Below are 17626 nucleotides of genomic sequence, written 5' to 3'. Positions count from 1 at the left end.
GGTGACAGCCTTCAGTCCTGGAACAGGTGTGAATCCCTGTGCAACTGGCAGTGCCTCTTGTCCCTAACCTCCCAGATGTTGAGGATGGAGGCCTCTACTCCCTGCTGTGCAGCAAGACTGGTTACCACAGGGCCCTCTGAGTTAGAGTCAGAATCACTCTGCTGATCTAAGTTTGTTTTCATGAGGCAGCTAGCCCACTGAGCCAGAGCAGTGATATGTCTGTGGGGTCCCAGTGACAGGACTACGCAGAGGATTCTGATCCCTACAGCAGTCCAAATTCAGACCATACGTCCCTTCTCAGCCTTGTACCTGGCTACAGCACCCCGGGGAACTGCGGGGCGGTTGTGTGAGATCCTTCTCCAAAGCAAGGCTGCTGAGCAGGCTTTGGGTTATTTATCTAGCTCGTCTACACTCCGGTGAGCACCGTGAATCTTCCCACCAGCGAGGATTGCCAGCATCTGCGCTGACATTTTGCCAGCACTCCGGCTCTGTAGAGGGGAGGCCCTTCCTGTCTCTGCTCTGGAGATGGGCAGCAGAGAACATGGTCAGGGCTCTGAATCTCACAGGTTTCTGTTTTGTTTTTGTTTTCCTACTAATTTCCGGTATTCTCCCAGGACTACTCACCTCAAAATATGACTTGTTATATTTATACTGGACACTCTATTGGGAGGGAGGAAGGGAAATAGAGGGAAAGGGCATGAAGCACAATCTAAATGTACACCACTTTAAATATGTTCCACTTATAAAAAATAAAAAATAAATAAAATAAATATATAAAATATAATAAACAAAAACTGTGACTTGTAATACTCTTGGAACCTGTTGTTGTTTGGCAGAGAAGCACCTGAGTTCTTTGGGCTTTTTTGTACTCATTGTCATCTTCATCCTTGTCCTTTTACGTAAGTGTGTGTTGTGTGTGTGTGTGTGTGTGTATGTGTGTGTGTGTTACTAGGGATGAAATCCAGGGGCTGCCAGGCCTATTTTATGTTTTATTTGGAAACAGGGTCTCACTGAGTAGCTGAAGCTGGCTTTGAACCTGTGCAATCCTCCTGGTTCAGCTTGCCAAGTGCTGGGATTACAAGCGTGCATGACCATGCTCCACTTTTTCTAAGTATTTAAAAAATTTCTTTATGGTGCATTTAAGGAGGTCTTTCAGTTTAATATGAAAACAGAGAGATGATTTCAATATTTTTGTTTTTACATTATATCTGGTCATTTTAGGAAAATTATGCAGGTTTTAAGAGTTTAATATGTGAAATAAGTGATGAGAAATGGCTAAGGATGAGGAGTCAAGAAGATTTAGAGCATATCTGCTGTAATAATTTCTTGTGTTTTTTTATTGGAATTCATTTTTATAAATTTGGTTCCTTATTTTAACACATGGGATTAAAAAAGTATTATTGGCTTTCTTTACACGTATGTATATAAACAAATTGTGTATATGTTATATATATGTATATACATATATTATGTTCATTTAGAAAATAGAATATAAAGATATAATAGCTATAGGGATAAATAAATGAGATGTAGATAGTGACTCTACATTTAGTAGGAAGGACTGGGTTCATATTGTAGGGCACTTGGAATTATCTCTGTGGTCCTAAGTAACTCTTAACCTCTTTTAGCCTCCTTTACTCATCTATAAAAGAGAAGGTTGGAAAGAATGATTTTTTTGTATTACTGGAGATGGAACCCAGGGCATTCTACCTCCAAGCTATACCCCAAACCTACTTTTTACTCTTCATTTTTAAACAGGGTCTCACTAAGTTGCAGAGGGCCTCACTAAGGAGCTGAGGCTGGCCACAAACCTGTGATCTTCTTGTGTCATCCTCCCAAGTATAGAGGTTACAAGCACATGCCACCACACCTGGAGATAAGAATGTTTTCTTATTGTGCTTTGTGGAGTTTTCAAGAGAGTTCTGTGAAGTTTACCCATGAATTGCTGTCGTTCAGGAGCCCAAACACAGATGATTTCCTCAACCACTGGGTGCCTTAGGACATGTCAACTCTGTGCTGCCTACTTTATAGGTATTAACAGATTGACTTCAATTTTATTTTTATTATTGTACAGTTAGGTAGCATGATGGTCCACAATTTGCAGAGAAGGAAAGTTGGGCAGAGACAGGTTTAGTGACTTGCTCAGGATGGTGCAGCTAGTAAGTGTGCAGCCTGATAGCCTCGTTCCAGGGCTTACAGTGCTCAGTTGGACGTGCTATTCTGAACAGTTTCCTTATAAAGCTGAACAAAGAGTCTTGCGACTAACCATTAAAAAATGAAGACGTTGAAACCTCCATGATTCTGTTATTTATTTATTTATTTATTTATTTATTTATTTATTTTTATTTTTGGGTGGTACTGGGGTTCTTGAAAGCCCTTCTACCTCAGGGCTACACTCCCAGACCTATTTTATGTATTTTTTTATTTGGAAACAGGGTCTCTTAAGCCAGCGAGGCTGGCTCGGAACCAGCGCGATCCTTCTGTCTCCGCCTCCCAAGCACAGGGATTACAAGCGTGCGCCACCACGCCTGGCTTTGATTCTGTAATTTAAAAGTGTGTCAATTCATCAGAGGAAGGATGTCACTGTGAATCCTGCAATTCTGGAAAACTCTGCTCTGGCTTTGGTATGATGGCATGCTGTGATCCAGAAGGAGATGGTCTTTCTCCTTCCCCAAGACCAAACAGCCCCTCCTTAGCCCATGAGTGTTTTTGTTATCATGGTCATCCTTAGCTCTAGCAACTAAATTTTATTGATCTCATTGGTTTCTTTGGAATAATATGCAGTGGAAAAGAGAGAACAAAAAGTTGAATCCATCTTAAGTTTAAACTTGGGGAACAATTGTTCTATGACCTGGAGAAAAATATGAATCTCAGAGTCCTTCAATTTCCTGACATGGCTATAGAGACTAATAAAGCCATCTACTTCATACAGTTGCAATGAGCATTAATAAATAAAATGCATACAAAAGCCTCAGTATAGTGCCTGGCACACTATTGATGCATCAAGTTCTATATGCATCAATTTTTTTCTGCTTTGCCTTTTGCAGATGAGAGTTTGTGCCAGAGGTTTTATTTTCTCAATTTGGTTGGGGGCAATTACTGTCTGAAGGATTCCTGCACGATGAGCTTCCTCTAATTTTTATATCATTTCCTCCAGACAATTTTCTGAGTAAGCCAGGCTTTTGTCTTCTTAATGGCTGTATATCCTTTGATTTTTCTCAACATATTTACCCAAAAGAATGGAAACCAAACTACCAAACTAAGGCATGGGTATTTGTCCATAGCCACACAATTCACAATTGCCAAACTGTGGAACCAGCCAAGATGTCCATCAACAGATGAATAAATTACCTAACTATGGGATATGTACACAATGGAGTTTTACTCAGCCATAAAGAAGAACAAAATTATGTCATTTGCAGGGAAGTAGATGGAACTGGAGAATATTATGCTAAGTGTTATTAGTCAGTCACAAAAAGTAAAAATAAGATGCTCTCCCTAATATGCATATTAGGGATACAAAGAGTCTAGACAAAGATAGAAAAACCATAGATGAGCAAATAAGGTAACCTAACTGAGGGGTATGGGAGGGAAGAAGAGGGAAATTCCCTCTATTTGAAATTAAGAGAAAAAAATCTGTATGGGCTTTGCTCAGTTTATCTTGGATATACCCCTGACCCATTATCTTTATTCTTCAACACTTACTCTTAAATTTCTTGTTCCTTTTTAGAAATATGAGCTCCCTTAAAAATAGCTTGCAAAGGAGTATAGCTGTGAGTTGAACATGGATCTTGGTTTCTGACAGTGAGAAATGAACATGCAGTTTTGATGGGGTGGAAATCCTCTTTCTGGGAGTATATTCTACACCATATTATTTTTCTCCCATAAAGGAGCAAATATGCTAAACAGAAAAGTCCTTCTTTTAGGTGAACGATATATTATGGATTGATCAAAGACACAAATTTATTTAGGCTCCTTGCTGAAGAACAGAGCATGACTGTTGAATTATGATTTCAAGTGAGAATGACAAAGATTGCTTAAATGGCTGAAGGAGTATGCTCTGGTCAAAATTTGATAAATATCTCAAAATGTCCAGTGTTCGACCTTATATTTATTTCCAAGGATCCCCAACACTGAAGAAATATTCCAGAGTGAATCTTATCCTTGATTAAACACATCTACAAAATCCTTTCTTGTTTAATTCAGCTCATATCTGTTGACTGCCTGCTTTGTGCCTGATACTACGTCAAGTTTTAGAAACACAGCAAAAACACGTATCATTCCTCTACTGTGGAATTTGGCTGTCTTTCAAGAATCAAGGCTTTGGAAAACCAGTGTTTTTTTCTTTTGGGCAGGATCACAGGGAATCGTGTGTTTCAAAGTTTATTCTTGAAAGATATACTGCAAGGCAAGCTTCATCAAACCAAGGGACAACCAGACAAACTTCAGAAAAAAAAGAATGGTGGTGGGAATTAAATACATGCAATTATAGATGCAAAATTAATTTAAAAGTATGCATATATATGACTGGAAAAAAGGTGGTAAATAGTATATATTCACAAACATAGAAATAATACAAATTAAAATTGAAAAAAGAGGAGAAAATGTTAATTTCTTAATGACTCTTGCAAGGAGGATGATCATAAATGAAAGTGATGAGCTGTCATTTAAGCTGACAAAACAAATAGCAAAAACCTAATGACTAATAGCATCATAAAAAGTAATACGTAAAAGGAAACCACTAACTAGAACAAAAATTTAAACTTTCCTAATAATTATAAAGCAAAAATAAAAGGTAAAAAAAGAACCAATAGAGCATAAGGAAAAACAGTTATTAAAACCTACCACTACTATAAATAGAATAAAACCATGTAAGTTGAAACCAAAAATTTTAGTCATATGAATAAATGGAAATGCTTTAACTTATCTAGATAAAACTATTATCAAATTGGCTTATAAAGAAAAACCCAGTCCAATGTTTTAAACAAAAGCATACATAAATAAAAAAGATTCAGAAATGTGAGAAAATAAAAGGTCTGGGCAGCTAGATTAATACTGATTAACAAGAAATAAATAAATAGGAGCTGCAATCCTGGTACCATATTAAAAAAGAATAAGACATTTATACTTATAAAGAGCAAAATGAAAAATGGCATTATAACAGTTATGAAAAAATGCATCATTTCTTTTGGAATTCACCTTTATAAAGTGGAATCTATAGGAGTTACATAAGTAGAAACTGGCAGAAGCATACAGGTTATAGGAAATTTCAAGTACTCCTTCTAAATTTAAGACATGTCTAGTGAACTAAGAGGTAAGAAAGGCTTCAGAAGACCTCAGTATGGTCAGTGAGTTACATCTGCTGTGATGAAATGGCCTGTCAAGTTGGCTTGTGACAGCTAATTCCACTGTCTCTTCCCAACTTCATGTTCAGCACAGCACATGAAGGTGCCACGGTGGCAGTGGTGGTACCACAGAAATTGTTAAATGCTATAATGAGAGTTTTCTTTCTTTTTCTCTTTTCTAAAGAGCCACTTTACCAACATACTTATGTATAGATGTCAAATCTACATTCCATAATTTAAAAAAAAAACCTCTTCTTAAGCTGACATGGAACACTGAAAAAGAATTGATTACATAGTAGGCACAAATGCAACTAAAAGTAAGAAAGAGGACAATATTGCCCTTTCATCAAGACATTTTTGGGAATAGGGGAAAGTCAAAAGATAAGTGTCATTAAAAAATGAAAACACAACATGTTAAAATTTGTAGAATACAATTATTACTGATCTTAGAAAAATTAATAGCCTTATACAATTGCCTTAATTAATAATTAATTACATTCATACAATAAGAAACAAATAAAATTAATTGAATTAAGAAAGCTAGTAAAATAAAAACAAATTAAATCAAAAGGTATCTCAGATAGAAAACAATAAAAATAACAGGAGAACTGATTAACCAAAATATTGATTCTTTGAAAAATGTTAAAAAATAGACAAACAAATTAATTTAATGTTGAACAAAAGGATAAAACACACATAAACAGAATATAAAATAATGAGAGAGGAGAGAAAGCCAGGCATGGTGGCATACGCTTGTAATCCCAGCATTTGGGAGGCTGAGATAGGAGGATCATGGTTTGCAGCCAGCCTCAGCTACTTAGTGAGGCCCTTTGCAACCTAATTAAGATTCTGTTTCCAAATAAAGAATAAAAAATAGGGCTCAAGGTGTAGCTCAGAGGTAGAAAGCTTCTGGGTTCCATCCCCAGTACCACAAAAAAAAAAAAAAAGAGAAGAGAAAATTAAGAATAATAAATATTTGGAATAACTCCTTATAAATTTATATGAAAACCTAGATGAAAATAATTTTTTCTACTTATATACAACTTGCCAAAATAGACCTTAGCAGAAATTGAAATCTTTATGAACAAATGTCCATGAAATGGGAAAGAATATTATTGAATAAACAAACAATGGCAAAGATGGTCTACCGTTCAAAAGTACTGTAGGTTTTATTTAGATGGTCTCATAGGGAAACTTTAAGAACAAAATTTAAGACTAGGTAGTTTTAGTGCTACATAGAAACTTTCAATGCTGGGCGTAGTGGCGCACATTTGTAATCCCCGCACTTGGGAGGCTGAGACAGGAGGATCACACAGGTTTGAAGCCAGCCTCAGCTACTTAGTGAGGCTCTAAGCAACTTAGTGAGACCCTGCTTCCAAATAAAATATAAAATGGGTCTGGGAGTATAGCCCAGAGGTAGAAAGCCTCTGGGTTCCACCCCCAGTACCACACACACAAAAAAAAGAAACTTTCAGAGTGTAGAAAATTATTATACAAGAGTAGTACAACAGTGATATAAAATCTCACAGTTGCGCAAAAAAAGAAAAATTTATATGGTATTAACTTTAATTTTGTTTTTAAAAATTTTTTTATTAGTGCATTGTAGTCATACATCTTAATGAGGTACAAGATGGTAGAGGCATACATGCACACATCACTCAGCCCTTCCCCAATTCCCACCCTATTCCCTCCCCTCTCCCTTCTTCTCTTGTTTGGCTTAGTGCCTGACTTTGATATGTTTGTGAATGTACATCATGTACATTAGGGAATTTCCCTCTTCATCCTTTCTATCTCTCAGGTCACCTTATTTGCTCATCTACGGTTTCTTCTTCTTCATCTAGAGTTCTTCCTATGACCCATTTTCTCCAAATATATAAATCATTGGTAAAATACTATAGCACTTATAAAACCTACAACAGAATAATTGCATGTATACTTTCTCTTAATTTTTATGTTATTGTTGTTATATAGCTTATTTCTCTCCATGTATTATAACCTGACAGTACATTGTTGTATTATTTATTTATTTGCTTATTTGTTTATTTTTTATAGTACTGGGTATTGAACCTAGAAATATTGTACTACTGAGCTACATCCCCAGCCCTTTATTTTATTTTATTTTTATTTTGAAACAAGGTCTCCCTAAGTTGCTGAGGGTTTTGCTTAGTTGCTGAAGCTGGCCTTCAGTCTGTGATCCTCTTGTCTCAGCCTCCCAAATACAGGCAGGTATTAAAGCCACGCGTTACTATACCCTGCTTGTTATTTTTATTTTAATATTTTAATAAGTCAATTAACTTTGTGGTGTGTGTGTGTGTGTGTGTGTGTGTGTGTGTGTGTTTATGTGTCTGTGTGTGTTATTGGGGATTAAACTCAGGGAAATTCTATCTTCGACTTATACCTCCTGCCCTTTTTATTATTGTTATTATTTTTGTTTTGAAATAGGGTCTCACTAGGTTGCTTAGGTTGATATCAAACCTGCAATCATCTGATTTCAATCTTGTGAGTCAATTCACTATTAAAGAATTAAGCAAATACATATGAACAAAATGTTATATTCACTAATACATTTCTAGCATTCTTCCTTTTCTCCCCTACAACTAATTTCCCATCTAGAGCCATTCCCATTTAACATTTTTATGATATTCTACTATGAACAATTTCATTAGTTTTCATTTATTTTAAAATACTTTTTATGGATACAAAATTCCAGGTTATTAGGGATGTCAAAACATGATCTTTTCTTTTTTGTTCCGAAGAGAAATCACCTGTCATTTTCATTGCAATTTTTTCTGTATAATATGTCTTCTATTAAGATATCACATCTTAATCCAGAATTCTACTTCTAGAAAAGTTCTTAAAAATGAGCGTAAAGCTGCCTGGTGTGGTGACCCGCATTTGTAATTCCTGTGCTTGGGAGGCTGAGACAGGAGGATCGCACAGGTTCAAAGCCAGCTTCAGCTACTTAGTGAGGCTCTCAAAAGCTTAGTGAGATCCTGTTTCCAAATAAAATATAAAATATATCTGGGAGTATTGCCCGTCTGGGAGTATTGCCCGGAGGTAGAAAGCCTCTGGGTTCCACCCAAGTACCACAAAAAAAAAAAAAAACTTAAATCCAAACTATAAAAACCATTTTAGATATATAAGGATACAGAACATTTTCCTTCTAGACATCCATGACTAACGAAAACAAATGTACATACCCAGGGGGAAAAAAAAAGAAAAAATGTACTTTAGCACATATCCCAGGAAAAAAAGAAGAAAAATTAATCCAGAGAAAGAAGGACATTAGATGCAAGGAACAGTGGCTATGTCTCAAAGGAAGTGAAAGAGATAAAAGAAAATTATATCCTCTGGATATAGACACTTAGAAAAATTTCCTTAAACCAATAAACTGTTATGATATAAAACTGAAAAGTCACAATAATAAAACCATTTATTTTTATTTGATGAGAACCCAATAAAAATGGACAATGAATCTGAATAGACACTTCTAAAAAAAGAAATACAATGGTCTATAAGTATGTGAAAAAAGTGTTCAACATCATTAGCAATTAGGAAACTGAAAATCAAAAAGAGCGAAGATTAGAATAATTAAAAATAGTTTTGGCTTTGTTGTTCCCAGAATTTCAAACAAGATTGAGGTAAAGGAAGATTCTTTCACATTTCTTTCTCTATTCAAATTATTTTTGTTAGGAAGGCCATAGATTATGTATATTTTTAGAAAAAGAGACTATTTTAAAAAGCTAGTATTAGCTGGGCATGGTGGTGCAGGCTTGTAATCCCAGCATTTGGGAGGTTGAGAAAGGAGAATTGCAGTTCACGGACAGCCTCGGCTACTTAGTGAGGCCTTTGCAACTCAGTAAAACCCTTTTTCAAAATAAAGAATAATAATAAAAAAAATACAGCTGGGCTGGGAGTGTAGCTCAGAGGTAGAATGCTCCTGAGTTCCATCCCTAGTACTAAAAAAAAAAAAAATCAGAATAGTATACAATGATGATTAAAAATAAAATAAAGTAGATGTAGATTAAAATATGAAAGGCATATGCATATTGCTTAATGAAAAATAGCCACACTGTTATAGAATTGTATATTTCCAGTGTGTAAAGACAGCAGGTGTATGCAAACATGTGTATTTATATATTTCATATAGTAAAGTTTTTAGGTAAGAAAAATGTAGTCCTAAAAGAGAACTCTGAATAAAGTTGTTGTCAGAAACCCCTAAAATTCCCATTATATAATTAGAGGTCCTGCTGGGGGCAGATTCCAACCTGAAGGAGCCCTGGTCTAGCGGAAATGCTAACAGCAGCTCCCATGAGAATCTCACCCTCCTTACTTCTCTGTGTTGAGATGAATCTTCCTTCTTTTTCCATTCATACACATGTATTCCACTATAGTGAGCCAGCAGCCTACAACTCTGTCAGCTTAATATAAATTTAACCCCCTCCCTCCTTTTTATGAACAGCTTACTGAATTATATCAGATCAACTACTAAACATAAACATCTCTTTGGTTTAATTCCTATAGGCACTGGGAATAGTTAATAGGAAGCCTTGGCTCAGGTAGCTTACTCTGTGAGCTCAGTTTCCTCCTCTAACCAACCAAGTGTCTTGTCTGGAGACTTCCTCAGGTCCCCTCCAGCTCCTCTCTCCTTTCTCTCCAAGCTCCGTTTGGTATAGATTTTTACAAAGAAATTGAGTCTTTTAGGGCCACAGTTTAGAAATGAGGTGGAGGTTGGCTGAAAGAAACTTTAAGCAGTGCTGAGAAATTCTACCATGAGCTCTTTAAATGTCATACAGACAAAAGTAAACAGGCTAGAGAATAGCTTGCTACATCCATACTGGGAAAACACCACAAGAAGAAATACTTGGCTCTCAGCACTCTCTCAAGCTGCATTAATTTGACAGCAAGCGTGAGCTGCTGGCTGCCTGCTGAAGTCTTCCACTGTGTCTGGTTCGTTGAGTGCACAACTGCTCTTATCGAGAGTAATTCTGCGCCAGGCAGCTGTGGAATGAATAAGTATTCCCAACCAGGAAACCCAAAGCTTCATCAGCTAATCAGTGAGTGCCACGGGAGAGAGACTAAACTGAAGGAAGATGCACTTAGAAAGAGGAAGGTGATGAAGGAAAGAAACAAGCTAATATCAAGAAGTGACAAAAGTCATGCATTTTAGTTAAAAACAAATGAAACACATTTTGTTCCAATTGCAGAGCCCAGGGCACAGGAATGAAAATGAATTTGATAAGGAAAGGTGGCGAAAAGATTCTGGAAGGTGAGAGAAAGAGTTAATGAAGTTGTTTGAGAGTGTCTAATGATATGCTGTTCATAAAATACACAAGATACCAAAGAACACTGAAATCTAGTCTATTTGCTGTGTGTCCATTGATACAAGAAGGGACAGTGTGAGCTCTGAAGGTGTTTTTAAAAAAAAATATTTGCAGGAGTTATTATGTATTACTGCAAAGGTCTAAAAAATAGTTAGAATAGAGGATTAGGAGACAATGTGGCTAACACCAGTATTTCAAGCTGTAATTGGGCTTGGATTGGGATTCTGATACTCAGATGTATTCCGTATCTAACCAGTGAGGTTAAAAAAATATTAAAACAATTCCTTCTGCAGTTTAGAAGTGGCTCTAAATCCAATTCCAAAAGAGATGTCTAAGACATTTTGTGCATCCATAATAGTGTTTATTCCTTTACTCTGGAAATCTTAAATGTGGATGAGAACACCAAGCTTATGAACAATGACATTCAGAGGCGTTGATGTGATAGTGCCAGCAAGGCCTGTGGAGCTTGACCTATTTTTAAATATAATTTACCCCTTGCTACGTCTCTTTTCTATTGATTTATGTATGAACTGTACTTTGCAGGAAAGAGCATGCACTTTCAAGTTATTTCACTTTGTAACAGAAACAGATTTTTCTATTCACATATGCTACATACTGGGCAACTTTTCTTTCTTCTCCTTCTTTATGAAAATAAGCAAACTAAAAGCAAAACCTACCCTGTCACATTGAAATTCAGTGGCAAACACGATATGCCATTTCTCATCCCTTGACTCTGTGCTTTAAAAGACCTTTATGACTTTCTTAGCATATCATTCTCTGGCAGCTTCATCTTGATGGATAAGAATTTCTAAACATAGAATGGACATTAATGACTATAACAAGCAAGTAAAGTCATGATCTAGCAATGAGCTGGGATCAAGGGAAGGACATTCAGCTGTCTAAAATTTTTGAACTGCACTCTATTCTAGAGCTTAAGGTACACATAAATTCTATAAAAAGTTTTAAGAGGTTGACTTTTTTTTTTCTCTTTTTTGTGGTATTGGGATTGAACACAGGGCATTCTACCACCGAGCTACATCACCAGTTTCATTTTTTTATTCTTTTGTTTTTTCTTCTTGGGATGGAACTCAGGAGCATTCTACCTCTGAGCTACAACCTCAGCCCTATTTTATATTCTTTATTTTGTAACAGGGTCTCACTGAGTTGTAAAGGGCCTCACTAAGTAGCTGGGGCTGGCCGTGAACCTGCGATCATCCTGTCTCAGCCTCCCAAGTACAAGAATATACCACTACACCAAACTCTTATTCTTTATTTTGAAACAGGGTCTCACGAAGTTGCAGAGGGCCTCACTAATTAGCTGAGCCTGGCAGGGAACCTATGATCCTCCTATCTCAGCCTCCCAAGTACTGGGATTACAAGTGTGTGCCACCGTGCCCAAGTCTTTTTCTTTTCTTTCCTCTCATTTGAGACTGATTTCAGAAGATGCTAGTATAATTCTCCAGATGATATAAACCGAGGATAAATAAAATATTAGTATAAGGTTTGCGAGTTCCACAGACATGCGAGATCATCCATGCAGGTGCCATAAGTCTTTATTAGTTCAGCCCATTTGTCCGGGGCAGCTCCCTCCCCCACCCCCGTGTTGTGGGTGCGGGGTGGGGATGGGGGAGATGTGTGGAGGAGAGCCTTCTACGAGTGTAGGAATCTCTCTGTCCCACAAGCTTCTCTTTTTCCTGGATCGTGCTGTCCCCCTTTTTATCAAAGGGGAGTGGCTTTCCGTGGGAAAATCCTGGACCTTGCAGGGTAAGGAGGCGGGTCAGCCCCGCCCCTGCTCCGTATTGGGGGGGGGGGGTCCAGAACCTAACAATTAGAAGTGGATTTTATTAACTCTTCCTATTATTAAATATATGGTTTGGTGTTAAACATGCACTTAATGATATGAACTTCAGTTTTCTCATTTGTAAGAGAAGTAATGTAATATATCCCCCAAGGTTCTTGTTCAAAATCATGCATCATGAAATTTTTAGCACAGTTCTAGCACTTATTTGGTAAATGTAGCTTATATCAATTATAATACCACTTTTAATTGGGAATATATTGTTAATTATTCTACCATTTTTTAAAACTGGAAATACAGCAGGGCGTGGTGACTCACGCTTGTAATCCCCGCGCTTGGGAGGCTGAGACAGGAGGATCGCACAGGTTCAAAGCCAGCCTCAGCTACTTAGTGAGGCTCTCAGCAACTTAGTGAGACCCTGCTTCCAAATAAAGTATAAAATAGGTCTGGGAGTATAGCCCGGAGGTAGAAAAGCCCCTGGGTTCTACCCCTAGTACCACCAAAAAAAAAAAAAAAAAAAAAAAACCCTGGAAATACAGTGTATCTCTGTCACAAATATTGAGTCTCTAATAAAAGAAATAAAAAGGATTTTAACTTCTTATTCACTATGATCATGACTTCATCAGACAAGAGTTATTTCAGTGTTTACATAGAGTGTCTTGGAGCTGACTGCTGGCTGGACAGCTGTAGACCTCATCTCATTGGGATGCCTGGCAATGGTTCTCACACTTAGTGTGCAATGTAACCACCTGAAACATTTGTGAAGTATAAAAGCCTGCTCTCCAGCTCCTCAGGGACTCTAATTCCATAGTTCTGCTGTGGGAACCAGAAATCTTTGTTTTTCACAAGGTTCATTGAGAATGTGATGAAGGAGGTCCCCAGAGCTTGATTTGAAAGAATGAGAAAACAGAACTTTGACTTTCATGTGTAAAAGGCATAAGTAGAATGGCCTTTTGAATCCTGATTTGACGAGAGACCTTTCTGATATTAAATGATCATCTTCAGTTTTCTTACTAGGATAATAGTGTTTCCTATGAAAGGCTAGCTCCTTTTATGAAGGAGAGACCTTCAAAGTAGGTCCTTTCCCTGTCTCCCTGTTTTGACTTTTAAAGCCAATCAACAAAACTCAAGTTGAATGTCAATAGCATAAACTTTATTCAATGGCCAAAAAATGGAGGATTGGGACCTTAGCTCACAAATCAACTTCTCAACCTACTAGAAGTTGTAGAGTCACAGATAAAGCATGGCAGAAATTAGGGGGAGGATTATTCATCATAGTTTTTGGAATGGGTGATATTTTGTAGAAATCTGGGCAGTACCTGTTTTCTTTCCTTATGTAGGCCTTCCTACCTGCTACCATGGTGATTGGAAACTGTCATGTCACTGGTGGAGGTGTCACTGAGCACGAAAATGAATTAAAGTAGACTTGGGGTTTACTAGAGGTCACTTAGACACCACTTTGGATCTGGCCAGTTTCAGCAGTTTATCATGAAAAGCAGCTTTTAACACCCAGGTGTCATTTTTAAAGATAAGCACAGTTAGTTGAGTTGTGGGTGTAGCTCAGAGGAAGTGTATCACTTACCTGAACTATCTAAGGCCCTGGTTTCAATCCTCAGCACACACAAATAAATTAGCAATTGAGTAATAAATATAATTTTGACATTAATTGATGTAAGATTCTTCACTCATTTCTGTTTTATTTAATGCCATTCTTGTTTTTTTTTAATGCAAAATGTTGCGGATAAAATGTGTTTGGTGTATGAGGGGAGAATTAATTCCCCCACCACAACCACACAAACACAAAAACAGAAAAACTGTGGATTCTTGTCCTAAGCTAAGAATAAATATGCATAGCTTGGACAGTTGCTGAAGATTTAAAGGAGTTTATTAAAAAGATAGAAATACAAGACATAGTTACAGCCCTGTACCCGAAAGTGGGCCAGGGGGGCAATTCGAATGAAAATGCCACAGAACTCCAGTTTACTAAGTGTTTTATCCCGACCAAGTCCTCAGCAGATCCTTTGATCTGTAGATATGCTACCCCTTATCTCCAGCCCAGGCTCTGCTTTCTCCAGCAGGATTTGCCCTGGAAGGGGGAGGCTGTCCTGCCTCCAAACACAGGCCCCTACCTTTTGTTTTCTCCCTCCCAAGACGTGTTAAATTGTTTCTCCAGGGTCTGGGATTTTCTTCAGATTTCCCTTAGGCCATTTGTTTTTCCTTAGAAATGTAAAGAAACCTCTGTCCTGGCTGGCTTTCTTCTTTCTCTTTTAGAAATGTAAATTAGAAGTCCCTCCTTTCTGCTAGCTAACCCAACCTTTCTTAGTATAAAAGATATATTTTTAAAATCGGAAATCTTTCCCAATATTGATACATTAATACATTTTAAAACCTCTTCCCAATACTAGTACACAAAAGACTGATCTAACTGATACTCAGGAATCTTTTGGGTAAGGCTATTTTGAGATAAATTATTCCCCTTCCCTCCACAGTAGACAGAATCTTTCTAGCTGGGGAGAGGAGATGATCTTAAAGAAGAAATGAGAGAGTGAAACAAACCAGCTCTTTTCTGCATCCTCCTAATTTTGGACCAAATCTGGGAGAGATGCTATAATACCCACTGTCTATAAGTAAGATTCAAGGACAGACAAGGCCTGTGCCTCACACAGTAAATGAATGTAAGGGGGATAACAAATCTCAGGATAACTCCTCCATGCTAAAATGGAATATAGTAAGATGAAGGTGTGACCCATTCCAATCTGAAACAGTTGCAAGAGATTGTATTGCACAATTGTTCCAGGAAATAACAGTAAAGGTATGAATGATAGGAAAGATAATTACTAGATAGAAATGTCCATTCATCCAAAATAATAGCTAAAATGTACCTGTGCTTCCTAGCACTCAAGAAAACAGAAAGACAAGAGAGGATGTGTATAGGTCATATGCAAAAGATACACCGTTTGTTTTATATGAGACACTTGAGCATCCCTGGCTTCTGGTGTCATTGCAGGTCTGAACCAATCTCTTACAGATACAGAGGGACAACTGCATGTATATATTTCATTCTATGTTTATCAGTCTAGTTGATGTATTGGTTTTATATGTTAATTGTGAAAGGTAAATGATATTTTGCATTTTTTTTCTTACTTAGTTTTTAAAAGCACAGTGCCTTTTAGACTCTTTCTCAGTGTATATATACAATTTGTCTCACATGTACTGCATGTTTTTGCCTGGTATTGCTTCACATTTCATACTCCCAGTGTTGATGCTGAACATGTAGAGTGCCTCCATCTCCCCACCACCAAAGGAACTTAATAAAATACAGAAGACTCATACGAAAAAACTTTTCTGAATATTCAAACATATGCAAATGTCTATAAATGAAGGCTATTGGATTACCTTATATAAAACAGCTTAAAATCATGAAGATAACAATTCTCTACAAATCTATCTATAAATTCAATGTGCCTGTGTATGTGGTGGTGGAGGGTTACTGGGGATCAAGGGATCAAATCAAGAGGATTTTTTTTTTTTTTTGCAGTGCTGGTGATGGAACACAGGGACGTTCTACCTTCGAGCTACACCCCAGCCCTATTTTTTATTCTTTATTTTGAAACAGGGTCTCAATAAGTTGTGGAGGGCCTCACTAAGTAGCTAAGGCTGGCTGCGAACCCAGATCCTTCTGTCTCAGCCTCCCAAATGCTGGGATTACAAATGTGCACCACTATGCCCAGCTGGAGCTGATAAAATTTGTTAACAAATGTGTTATCCTGCCAGGTGTGGTGCCTCATGCTTGTAATCCCAGCATTCGGGAGGCAGAGACTGGAGGATTGCACTTAGCAGACAGCCTCAGCTGCTTGGCAAGGCACTTTGCAATTCAGTTTCAAATATAAAAGGACTAAAAAAATAGGGCTGGGGGTGTAGCTTGGAGGTACTATGGCCCTGGTTCAATCCCCAGTATCACACACAAAAAATTGTTATCCTCTCACACCAGGACAAGCCACTTCATCTTGTCTACTTTTGTTCAGTATAACTGATCAGCAGTTACACACTTTTTTTTTTTAATAAAAATAAGTTTATTGTCCAAAACAGCAACTGCAGTACACATTCATTTAGCGGCCTTCATGTCTGTTCTTTTCCCATAGCAGCTGGTTATATTACATCACCACCCTTTGTGTTTTGCCAGGATAATGGCTGCTGATATCCTAGTGCCTTTTTAATTTTCGTTTCTCTTTATATAAATGAAGCTGTGAGTCTCTTCCTCATTTGGATTTTCTCTCCTGTATATTGTCTAGTGATCTATTTGCTGATTTGTTGCCCTTCATACATTTTTGATATTATAATGATTTTTTTAGTCACTAGTCCATCGGTTAACTTTGTCTAAAAACTCTCCCTTGTAATTTTAATGAAATCCATTGAAACTTTTGCTTTTGAGCTGTACATATAAAATATTTCCCAACTCCCAGGAAACACAAATACTCTGCCTTATTTTTTTCTATTAGTTTTATAGTTTTAAGCATCACATTTAGGTTTTCAGTTTGTTTAGATTCCATCACTGATATGAGGCAGAGATCTGGCTTTAGTTTCCTTCATACAATGAACTAGTTTTCCTTTGAGGCAATTCTTACCTTTTATCATGTTCCCATGTATATATGGATCTGTTTCTGAGCTCTTCCATCTTTTCTGTTGTACCATATTTGTCTGTTTTGGGAAACACACTATATGTTTCCAGTGTATTAAGTTTTTGTGAAATTTATTCTTTTCATATAACATTTAGAATAAGTATGTCAGGTTCACAAAACTCCAGAAGGAATTATTCTTAAAAGCATATTGAACACTGGGCATGGTGGAGCGTTCTTGTAATCTCCATACTTGGAAGACTGAGACAGGAGGATCACAGGTTCAAGGTCAGCCTTATTAACTTCATGAGACTTTTTCAAAATAAAAATAAAGTGTGGGGGTGTAGTTCAGAGGTTGAATGCACTTGGATTTGATCCCCAGTACCTCCCCCCACCCCGCACACACAAGCACATTGAATTTATAGATACATTTGGAGAGGATTGCTTTCTTCATTGCTATCTTTTAAGCTATTCCATACAAGGGAATTCAATAACCTTTACTTATAAAAATATTTTCATATATTTGAATATTCAGAAAAGCTT

This window comes from Muscardinus avellanarius, assembly GCF_963383645.1.
Source record: "Muscardinus avellanarius genome assembly, chromosome: 2".
Taxonomy (NCBI): domain Eukaryota; kingdom Metazoa; phylum Chordata; class Mammalia; order Rodentia; family Gliridae; genus Muscardinus; species Muscardinus avellanarius.
Note: the sequence above shows the minus strand (reverse complement) of the source record.